This window comes from Delphinapterus leucas, chromosome 16 (assembly GCF_059928025.1).
Source record: "Delphinapterus leucas isolate spDelLeu-1000000601 "Yukka" chromosome 16, BTC_Dleu_Yukka2, whole genome shotgun sequence".
In the NCBI taxonomy this organism is placed as follows: Eukaryota; Metazoa; Chordata; class Mammalia; order Artiodactyla; family Monodontidae; genus Delphinapterus; species Delphinapterus leucas.
Genome location: NC_143144.1, coordinates 21,133,689 through 21,144,764, shown reverse-complemented (window position 1 = coordinate 21,144,764; position 11,076 = coordinate 21,133,689). Strand labels below are relative to the sequence as shown.

The 11,076-nt window shown below is 40.1% G+C and overlaps 1 pseudogene; it reads left to right on the top strand.

The window, feature by feature from the left end:
• Positions 1-3,717: 3,717 nt before the first annotated feature.
• Positions 3,718-11,076, top strand: part of LOC111183574 (DNA topoisomerase 2-binding protein 1 pseudogene) — a 114,527-nt pseudogene continuing 107,168 nt past the window's right edge.

Genomic DNA, 11,076 nt, shown 5'->3' with positions numbered 1-11,076 from the left:
ACTGGGTGAACACAAGCTCACCCATTCCTTCCTGTATGTCCCTGAATGCCCTATGCCCCTGCTAGGAAGAGATATCTTATGTATATTGGGGGCTACTATCCACCTAATGGGAGACAAACTGGAGATTGGCGTCCCCTGGACAAAGGCACAAGATGACAGTGTTAATGACTGAGGACAAATCTCCTGGGACAGAACAAGTCGACCTCCCTGGAGTAAATCCCAAGGTCTGGGCCTGGGGACGGATAGAGTAAGTGACAGTCCATCTAAACCTCGGCTACACATGGCCCAATAGAAAACAGTACTCTCTGTTGGGAGGCCTTGTTGGGCACTGCCCCTGCCATACAGAGCCTTACTGACCAGGGTCCTATTAGACCATGCCAGTCAGCTTGCAATACTCCCATTCTCCCCATAAAAAAACCTAATGGGGAGTACCATATGGTACAGGACATCAGGGCAGTCAATAAAGCCACAGAGGATATATATCCACTAGTCCCTAATCCCTACACCTTGCTGGCCATTCTACCATCCATTAGAACCTGATATTCTGTATTAGATTTAAAATATGCCTTCTTCTGTATTCCATTAGCCCCAGAGTCAGAAGAAGTTTTTGCTTTTGAGTGGCAGGACACAACATACAACAAAAACAATTCTGCTGGGTAGTCCTGCCCCAAAAGTTCAAAAATTCCCCCGCCATCTTTGGGAAAACTTTAGCTAAAGGCCTAAAAGATCTACATCTGGAGAAGGGAATCCTCCTCCAGTATGCAGGTGACATTCTGATTGCCAGCCCTACTAAGGAGACCTCTGACTTAAAATACTGTAACTACCCTGAATCACCCAGCCAATAAAGGACATAAGGTGTCCAAGATAAAGGCTCAAATATCACAAACTAGGGTGATCTACCTAGGTTTCATTCTCACAGAAGGTCAGAGAAGCCTACCCCAGGGAAGAAAAGAAGCCGTTTGTAGCCTTGTCCCTCCTAAAAATAGAAGACAGCTTAGGGGTTTCCAGGTTTTGCCACATCTGGATCCCTAACTAGGGATAGCTAGGCCTCTATATGAAAACTTGAAAGGAAAGGATGATGATCCATTTGAATGGAATCCAGAATGTGAAGGGGCCTTTCAATAATTAAAAGAGCAATTACTTCAGCCCCCTGCCCTGGCCCTCCCAGATTTGGCTAAACCCTTTGACTTTTACATTCATGAGAGAAGGGGAATTGCCCTTGGAGTATTAGCTTACTTGGGTGGTAGCTTATCTATCTAAACAATTTGATCAAACTGCTAAGGGATGGCCTCCTTGCCTACGGGCATTGCAGCTGCTGCAACTCTGCTAAAGGAGGCTGAGAGGTTAACATTTGGTCAGCCAATCCCTTATGAACTCTATGCTAGGTTCACGCTTTAGGAAGTTCTAAGGAAACAGAAAGGCTATCCCCCAGAAGGTTGATTCAAGTTCAGGCTATGCTTTTAGACAACCCAGTGGCTACCATAAAAACCTGTCACGTGCTAAATCCTACCACCCTGCTACCCACAGAAATGGGTCCCTGGTGCCTGATCGTATAGAAACCATAGACATGATCTATTCCAGTCGCCCCAACCTAGGAAGTGAGCCTCTCCCAAACATCACAGAGGAATGGTTCACAGATGGAAGCAGTTTCATTACAGAGGGAAAAGCCTGGTGGGATACGCAGGAGCCTCCCAGACCCAAGTCATAGAAGCAAGATGCCTACCCCCAGGAACTTCTGCCCAAAAGGTGGAGCTGATAGCCCTCACCTGAGCCTTAGAGCTTGAGCCAGGGAAGATCTTAAATGTTATGCTTACTGTGGAGAACAGGTAAAACATGGCTTAAGCATACTGAAGCTCTTAGAAGCAGCACAGCTTCTAAAAAAGGTGGCAGTGATTCATTGTAGGGGGTCACCGAAAGGGGGATGCAGAGATAATAAAGAGAAACAACAAAGTGGACACAACTGCCGAAAGGGTGGCCCTAGAACCAGTAACTTGGCAACTACTCCTCATGCCTTGAAGACCAGTCCCATCCAATTATTCCCCAATCTACACCAAGGAAGAATTAGACAAATCTCCAAAACGTGGCTTTAAGAGAGATCTAGGAGGCCATGGGTGGCTAGTTAATGAACATGGGCAATACTTCTTTCCCCCACCTGCAGCTTGTCAAGCCATCAGGGAGGCTCATCAAGGAACTCACTACAGGAGGGAAGACCTATATAACTGGTTAGTTGAGGTCATGTTAGCTCCTGGCATGAAAAGTAACAACCCCAACATAAGAGGCCCCCCAATAAGGCCTATTCAGACCAGAGGGACATATCCTGAGAGGACTGGCAGATTGATTTCACTGTCACACCGAGAGCATTGGGCAATATCAGGTATCTTTTGGTGCTAGCAGCCACATTTTCTGGGTGGATAGAAGCATTCCCCACTAGAACTGAAACAGCAGCTGAAGTGGCTAAAGCATTACTAAAAGAAATAATCCACAGGTTTGGGCTCCCAGGATCCCTAGAAAGAGATAATGGTCCATCATTTGTGTCTCAAGTAACTAACTGGCTAATGAGTGCCCTGGGCATAAAATGGACTTTGCATTCAGCCTGGAAACCTCAATCATCAGGGAAAGTAGAGAGATCCAGTCAGACTGTGAAACAGGCCTTACCCAAGCTATGACAGGAAACTCAAGAAAATTGGATTCAGTTACTTCTGATTGCCCTGCTCCACATGCAGTTAGCCCCAAGGGGTTAAAGCTAAGTGCTTTTCAACTCATGTATGGTAGACTCATTCCCCAAGCCTGAGAGAAGGGACACCTTAACCCCCCTTGAAATGGAACAACTCAGTATGCCCTTCAGGTAGGAGAAACCATAAAAGCTCTCATGGAATATGGTAATAGGGTGCTGGCACGCACTAACTTGGCCTTACATCCCCTCCAGCAAGGAGACTGGGTGAACCTAAAACCCTGGAAAACCAGTGGCCTGCAAGACCAGCCCACTGCTAAGTGGAGCAGACTCGACTTGGTGATCCTAACCACCCACTCTGCCCCCAAAGCTGCAGCGGATCACTCTGTGGGTGCTTCACACTTGAGTGAAGAGTATCCCAACCTCCGGAAGACAACCTGGGGCAACAAACCCCCTTGACTACTCTCTCTGCCCTGAAGCTTCTCTTCTAAAAAAACAACAAAAGTGTGACCAGGGAGATTCTGGCCAGAGCAGTGAGCCTCCACATCAGGGCACACTTTCGCCTACAGACAAAAGACCTAGAAACCTGCATTTTTAGCAAAACTTTGACATGTGACCACTATTCTCCTGCTAATATCTGGTCCATGAATCTTAAATTATCTGGTGTCCTTTGTCTCCAGAAGGTTAGAGAAATGGTGGTCGCTCAGCAATAGTCAGGGCTGAGACCCGATGATAATCAAACACATGTAAAGGCAGCTGGGGGAAGTTCCACTCTACCCACGGCTATAACACCCCAAATCAGCAGAAAGCAGTTTCAGAAGATGGACCAGTTCCCTCAGCTCCTCTCAAGGATGACGAGCAGGACAAGAGATCAAGGAGGTAAAGCCCATTAATAATTCCTGGGGAATAAAAATAGAATCTCGGTAATAACATGAAGTCTAACCTTTTTTTCTTCCTTTTCCTTTTCGCTTCATCTAGATTCACTTGCTCCTAGGGTGCCACACAGGCTTTGTCTCGGCGCTTCAGACCAGAGCTCTTAGTCTAAAATGGCTGCACCGACACAGCTCCGTGGCTGCGTGGAGACGTGCTGTGTTGCACACTGGGAGCGGAAGATCCGGAGCCTTAAGCAGCACAGATGCGCCCGGCACCAGGAGAACTCGGCCCCGCCCCGCCCCGCCCCGCCCCGCCCCGCGGGCAAGAACCCCGTAAAGCAGCCCTGCCCACAGCCTTTCAGGGACAGTCTGGCCTCAAGAGGTCAAACTCAAACCTCTCTCTCTCTTTTTTTAAAATAATTTTTATTGGAGTAGCTTTACAATGTTGTGTTAGTTTCACGTATACAGCAAAGTGAATCAGTTATACACACGTACATATATCCACTCTTTTTTAGATTCTTTTCCCCATATAGGTCATTACAGAGTATTGAGCGGAGTTCCCTGTGTTACACAGTAGGTCCTAATTAGTTATCTATTTTATGTATAGTAGTGTGTATATCTCAATTCCAATCTCCCAATTTATCCCTCCCCCGACATTCCTAACCCTAAGGCTCTCTCCGTTCTTTAATCAAAGAATAAAACTTCCCTTTGCTTCTGAACTGAACTCGATCTCATTCTATTGGGTCAAATGACACCAAGCAGGAGGACCCTTGTTGGGGAAGAGTTGGTAACAAAAAGAGTGTGACTTCTAATACCTCTCTTCAGGATAGCTACATGATTTATGGGACTCTATGCATCATGAAAATGCAGCATCGTTTGTTTTTAAAGAGATTTAGAAATTCAAAATAATAGTAGAACATTAACACTGGGCCCTTCTAATCATGGGGTCCTCTGCAATTGCATAGGTCACTCATCCATGAAATGGCCCTGTCTTCCCATCCTTTACGTGTAAATTGTGGAATTCATTAATCAGGAGATGGGGTTTCTTTCTTTCTTTTTTTTAGCTTTTTATCTTATATGGGAGTAGAGCTGATTAACAATGTTTTGATAGTGTCAGGTGCACAGCAAAGGGACTCAGCCATACGTATACATGTATCCATTCTCCCCCAGACTCCAGGAGATGGGGTTTCTAATGCAGCCACAAAAAGAAATCTTGACCTTTTTACTTGTCAGTCGAGTGTGCTCTTGAGCCCAAGAGAGTCTGAAGAGACCTAGGCCTTGTCTGGGTCTTGATCCAGGTTTGTATAATTCAAGGAAGTGAGAGTAAGAGGAGAGCCTCTTCTATGTTCAGAAAAGCAACTCATAGAGAACCAAGAAGGGCTTACTCCACAGGCTCATAAGACCTCTTTCTCTTTCTGACCAAGCAAAATAGTCCCTTGGGCAGATCTGAGTGATGGAGGAGCAGGAGCTATCTTCTCAATGCTTCAAAAAATAGTTCCTGCTTTGGGGCTGCACGGTGTGTGCTATCAGGAGAGAAATATCCCTTTTGTGTATTTACAGATTTTTGTCCACTTACCACATTGGTTTTACCAAAGATTGGGCATTTGGTAGTACAATTCTTCCTTGCCAGGTGTGGGACACAGGAGAGACTCAGCTCCAGGACTGCTGGGGTTCAAGTGTTGGCATAGAAGTTAGAGAATGATGTTTATTCACTCCTCTCTTCTCTCCAAATTTTCAGTCAACTGAGTAATTTCAGTAAGAATCAATAGGAATCAAAACATCAGTGATTTTGAACATTTCTAGAAATGCTGAATTGAAGGACTTGGTTTGGATTGGAGATTAAAATCAAGTTTAATATTATTTTCCTCAAAAATTAACCTTTGTGCTTGCATGTGGCAAGATTTGGTTTTTCATAGCAGACATTTCTCAAACGAGCCATATGGAAGGTACTATCATCTCAGACTCTTGTGTCCCCACAAGGGCCAAAGAAACCAAGAGATGTGTGATTTTAACAAAGAGAAATATGAACAGAGGTGTGGCTGACAAACTATGTCGCTATTACTGACACATCCAATGAATAATGAATGGAAGAGGTAAGGCTTGTTCCCATTAAAAAGGATGAAGTTCCAATCTTATGGGATGGTAGGAATCTGTGGAGAAAGAAAAAATATCTGCTGAGTACAGAGTGGCTCTATCATTTAGCTTAAGCCACGTAGCCAAGCATCTGTGTCCTACAAAAAAAGGAGACTTGCCTTGCATTGCCTTGCCTTGCCTTTCTTTTCCTGCCCTTCCCTTCCCTCCCCTCCCCTTTTCCCTTTCCTTCCCTTCCACTTCCCTTCCAATTCCCTTCCCCTCCCCTGCCCTCCCTTCCCTTCCCCTCCCCTCCCCCTTCCCTTCCCTTCCCCTCCCCTCCCCTCCCTTCCCTTCCCTCCTTTACCTTCCCTTTCTTCCCCTCCCTTCTCCTCCCTTCCCCTCTCCTCCCTTCCTTTCCCTTCCCTCCCTTTCCCTTTCCTTCCTTTCTCCTCCCTTCCCCTCCCCTCTTCTCCTTTCCTCTCCCCTCCCCTCCCTTCCCTTCCCCTCCTTTCCCTTCCCTTCCCTTCCCTTTCTTTATTTCAGCTTTGCCATTGTAGCGTGAAAGTAGAGCCTATAGATAATATGTAAACAAATGACGCATTATTTAAATAACAGACTGCAGGCCACGGTTTGCTAATCCCTGTTCTAGAGCTATCACAATGATTCAATTTAATCAAAATTTTCTTAGAATTTACAATAGAATTGTGAATTTTCTTCACATTCTGTCGGTTTATTTTTTATCATGAAAAACATTATCAAATAATAAAACTGTCATAAATTTTAAAGACTTTTTTTGGAAAGATATTTGATGCAGGGTATTTTTTAAAGAATTACCAAAATATGGGGGTAAAGGAAACAACCAAAATCTAGATTTTCATCATGCCAGGCATTTTGGCTGAGAAACCATTTAGAAAATGACTTTAGCAGAGAAGTTGGTATAATGAATTAATACATTTACACTAAGAGCAATAGTTTCATGACTAAACTGTTATTTCTCTTGCCATTTGCAAAACTTGCCATTTGCAAAACTTGCTTAGGGCTTCGTTTTTGACGCAAATGGAAAAAGGATTTACCTCCATGGCTCCCACTGACATTAATGGAACACTTTCATCTATTTTGCCATACTCTGCTTAGAAATTTACATTTTAAGGCTTATATCTACAACTCTAAGTATATGCTGTGTGCTTGCCTTAGGGGGGAAAAGAAAATCAGACAAAAACTGAATTCGCTAACTCTCTGATTATCATTAAAATAATTTCTGTGAAAATTTGATGTATTAATTTCTTCTTCAGAGCCTACATTTCCAGGACATAGTTTCTCTTATTTAGACTTCCTTCTTCAAAGTCAAATGAAAGAAAGTTGAGTCAAATTCTCTTTTGGTTCTAATCCCTCAAGAAGAAATACTACTTCTTCCATTTAAAGAATAAGAAGGGTACAAAATTTAAGATACCCTCAGGTTTTAGATAAATTAATTTCTTTAATATGTCAATTATAACAAATGTGTGTCAGGAATATCTTGAAATATAAGTATTTTAAATCCCAAACTGCACTTTTAAATTAAATTTCTGAATCCATATCAAATCAGCAACATTAGCACAAATTCAAATTCAGTAGGTATTATAAGTTGAGACCTTATAAGTGAATAAACAAAAATCTACACCTCTGAAGTAATACATACGATACCATTGAAATTGTGCCTACTTAAGAATATTGATTAAGTTGGGGAAAAGTAGCCACGGTAGATTGTTGTTATTGATCAAATATTTATCCCCTTTCGTTTGAAAGCATCATACCTACCCACTGACATGTCTTTTTTTTTTTTGCAGTTCACGGGCCTCTCACTGTTGTGGCCTCTCCCATTGCAGAGCACAGGCTCCAGACGCGCAGGCTCAGCGGCCATGGCTCACGGGCCCAGCCGCTCTGCGGCATGTGGGATCTTCCCAGACCGGGGCACGAACCCGTGTCCCCTGCATTGGCAGGCAGGCTCTCAACCACTGCGCCACCAGGGAAGCCCTGAAATGTCTTTTGTAGTGCCTCTTTAGGAAGTGGTATACCTCTTTACCCAACTGATATTAGGCTTAGTCACATGGTTTATGTTGGCCAATAGTCATGAACACATGTGACATACACAACATTTAAGTAGAAGCATTAAAAGCTACTATGTTTCCATCATCTGCCTTGCACTTTTCCTATGCTACAAAATCAGCATGTACAGTATCAAGGGTGCTGGATTTGCAAATCATATCTACAACCAATCCATAAAATATGACATATTATATGGGTGAGAAATAAACTGTCTTACTAGACACTGAAAATATGAGGTTATTTGTTGCTGAGGCGTTACACAAAAAAGACTTATCATATTATCATTTTAATAGGTAAGATATTTCAGTGGCATAAGTTACTGAAATCATATAAACTAAGGAAGAGAAATTATTAATAGTATTAATAATAACGGCCACTTACTGTCTATTCGTATTTGTTTATTCTAGGATTTTCCTAGGATCAGATAGAGGACACCCATATTGCTCAACACTCAGTATTCCCTGTAATAAGTGAAAAATCACAAATTTTTTCCTACCAGAATTGTACAGGATTTTTATCTTTGAAAATGTGTCTCACTTGGCTTTAAAATAGTGCCTTAGATTGGTAGCTATCCTGATCTACAACTGTCCTTCCAGAAAGGAAAAGTATTTTATAACAATATTAAAAATGTCAACATTTATCATAAAAGAAACATATTCCCTATGTGGATTGTTCTTATTTTGTACTTATAAAATGATAGTTATAAACTCTCAATTTTATAACATAGGCCTTAGATAATCCACTTTTTCTATCCTATTTAAAGATGAAGATATGGGAGTTAGGCAGTTAAATGACTTGCCTAAGATTAAGAGTGCCAGGCCTAGACATACATCTTCAAATCACTTTTCAATCATGTTCATGTGTAATTCTTTATTGCCATTAGTAATTTTGTTTCCAATTATTTTTTAAAGTTTTTAAAATATTTATTTATTTGAGAACACTTAAGAGTAGATTTACCCTCTTAGCTTTTTAAGTGTATAATATAGTATTGTTATCTATAGGCACAACATTATACAACAGATCTCACTTGTTCAACTGAAATTTAATTCACATTGATTAACAACTCCCATTTCTCCTTATCCCCAGTCCCTACCAAGAAGCATTCTATTATTTGCTTCAATGGGTTTGACTACTTTAAATGCCACATAAGTGGAATCCGCAGTATTTGTCCTTCTGTGACTCCCTATTTTACTTAGAATAATACCCTTAAGTTTCATCCATGTTGTTTTATAGCTGACTGAGGTCAAGGAGTTTTTTCCCCATTTTATTCTGGGAATTTTATGGTTTCAAGTCTTAAGTTTGCCTTTTATTCATTCTGAGTTGATGTTTGTGTATGATATAAGGTATGGGTCTAATTTTATTCTTTTGCACCTGGGTATACAGTTTTCCCATTATCATTTATTGAAAAGACTATCTATTCCCCATTTTGTACTTCTGACATGCTTGTCAAAAATTAGTTGACTGTATACTTATGTGTTTATTTCTGAGCTGTTTAGTGTGTTCCTTTGGCCTATATGTCTATAATATTATCATACTGTTTGGATTACTATAGCTTTGTGATATAATTTGAAATTAGGAAGTGTGATGTTTCCAGCTTTGTTTTTCTTTCTCAGGATTGCTTTGGATATCTGAGGTCTTTTGTGGTTCCATATGAATTTTAGGATTTTTCTATTTCTGTGAAAAATGCCATTAGAATTTTGATAGGAATTGTTTTGAATCTGTAAATCACTTTGGGTATTAGAAATATTTTAACAATATTAATTCTTCCAATCCACAAACAAGGAGATATCTTTTCATTTATTTGTGTCTTCTTCAATTTCCTTCATTAAAGTTTTGTAGTTTTCAGTGTATGGATCTTTTACCTTCTTGGGTAAATTCATTCCTAAATAATTTATTCTTTTTTATGCTATTGTAAATGGAATTGTTTTCTTAATTTTTTTTTTTTTTGGAAAAAGGAAATAGTTACCAGGGAGATCAATATCCTTGAAATAAATACAAAGTAATCAAGAGAAAAGTATTGAGGGACAGGGAATAGAAAGGAAAAGACTGATAAAAAGGAAGATGAGAGAGCACTAAGGCAAGCCTCACTTATTTTAACACATCACTTAGGGGTGAACTACCTTAATAATAATAATCATACCAACAATTTATGCATCAGGTATTGTTACAATGACTTTACACCTCTATTAACCCACCTAACTGTGCACCGTTATTAACACAATATTATTCATGGTAAAAATAAGAATGAAAAATTTAAATACATTTAATAAATGTTAAATTTTTATACACTTAATAAGCTTTAGAAAGAAGTATCAAAATTGAATTTGTCTAAGACTCTGTAGGTCTTAATGATGAAGTTACTGAACTAAATTCCTTCCTTATAAATGCCAGGGAGAAAAGTCCTTCAAATAATACACTTATGGAAGCATATCCAAGCCATAAAGCTACTAGACTGTTTTCTCTGCCTCTTTGTCCCTCTCTTATTTTCTATTTTACTTAATTTAAGGTAAATTATCAACACATTTCCACTCAAATAAACATATTCTTTTTTAATGTCAAGAGGGCAAGTGAGAAGTTTAATAAGTGAATTACAGCTATGTACTTACTTTCAATCCACGGCTAATTTAAAACTATCTACATTTTTTTCTTACAAACTTTAGCTGAACAACTACATAAAGATTCTTTAGATTAAGGATACTTCTAAGCCAGTTGGTGTGTGAAAGCTGTATGAGCAACACAAGTTCACATGTATTGTCACCTAACTTCATATGTCAGGAGACAATCATACATGTAAACAAGCAGTTTGACAAAGAGACCACAGGAATTGCAGAAAGAAAGCTATGAATTACTCTATTGTTCATAAGCACTGTCTGTGACATACATCTCTATGACATTTTCTTGAGTAAAGAAAAGTCTCTTACAGACATGAGCTTTTATAAATCCATTAAAATATCTTGCAAGCCGCTGCCTCCATTTTCCAAATACTTTCTCCGTATTCCTGGGGGCTTGCGGTATATTTTTTACCTGACTTCCAGGTGCCTTAAATAATTTCGGACATTTTCAAATGCAAAGATCAAGCTTTAACTTTCATTTTATAATTCAGATGTAACTTTACAGCTTTATTTTCTTTAAAAGAAAAACTTATTTCTTTGTTCAAATGGCCCGTGAATGATAACTATGTATGATAACTATCTTGCACATGATCTGGATTTGCATGGTTATATCTCTGCAGCTTGGCATATATGTTTACATTTCACCATCACTGCCTTTTGAACAAATGTCTCTGATTAGTATAGCTAGGTACACAGATGACGGACTACATGGTGGAGGTGAAAAGAAGAACATTATTTTTTCACAATGTACTTAGAACATGTT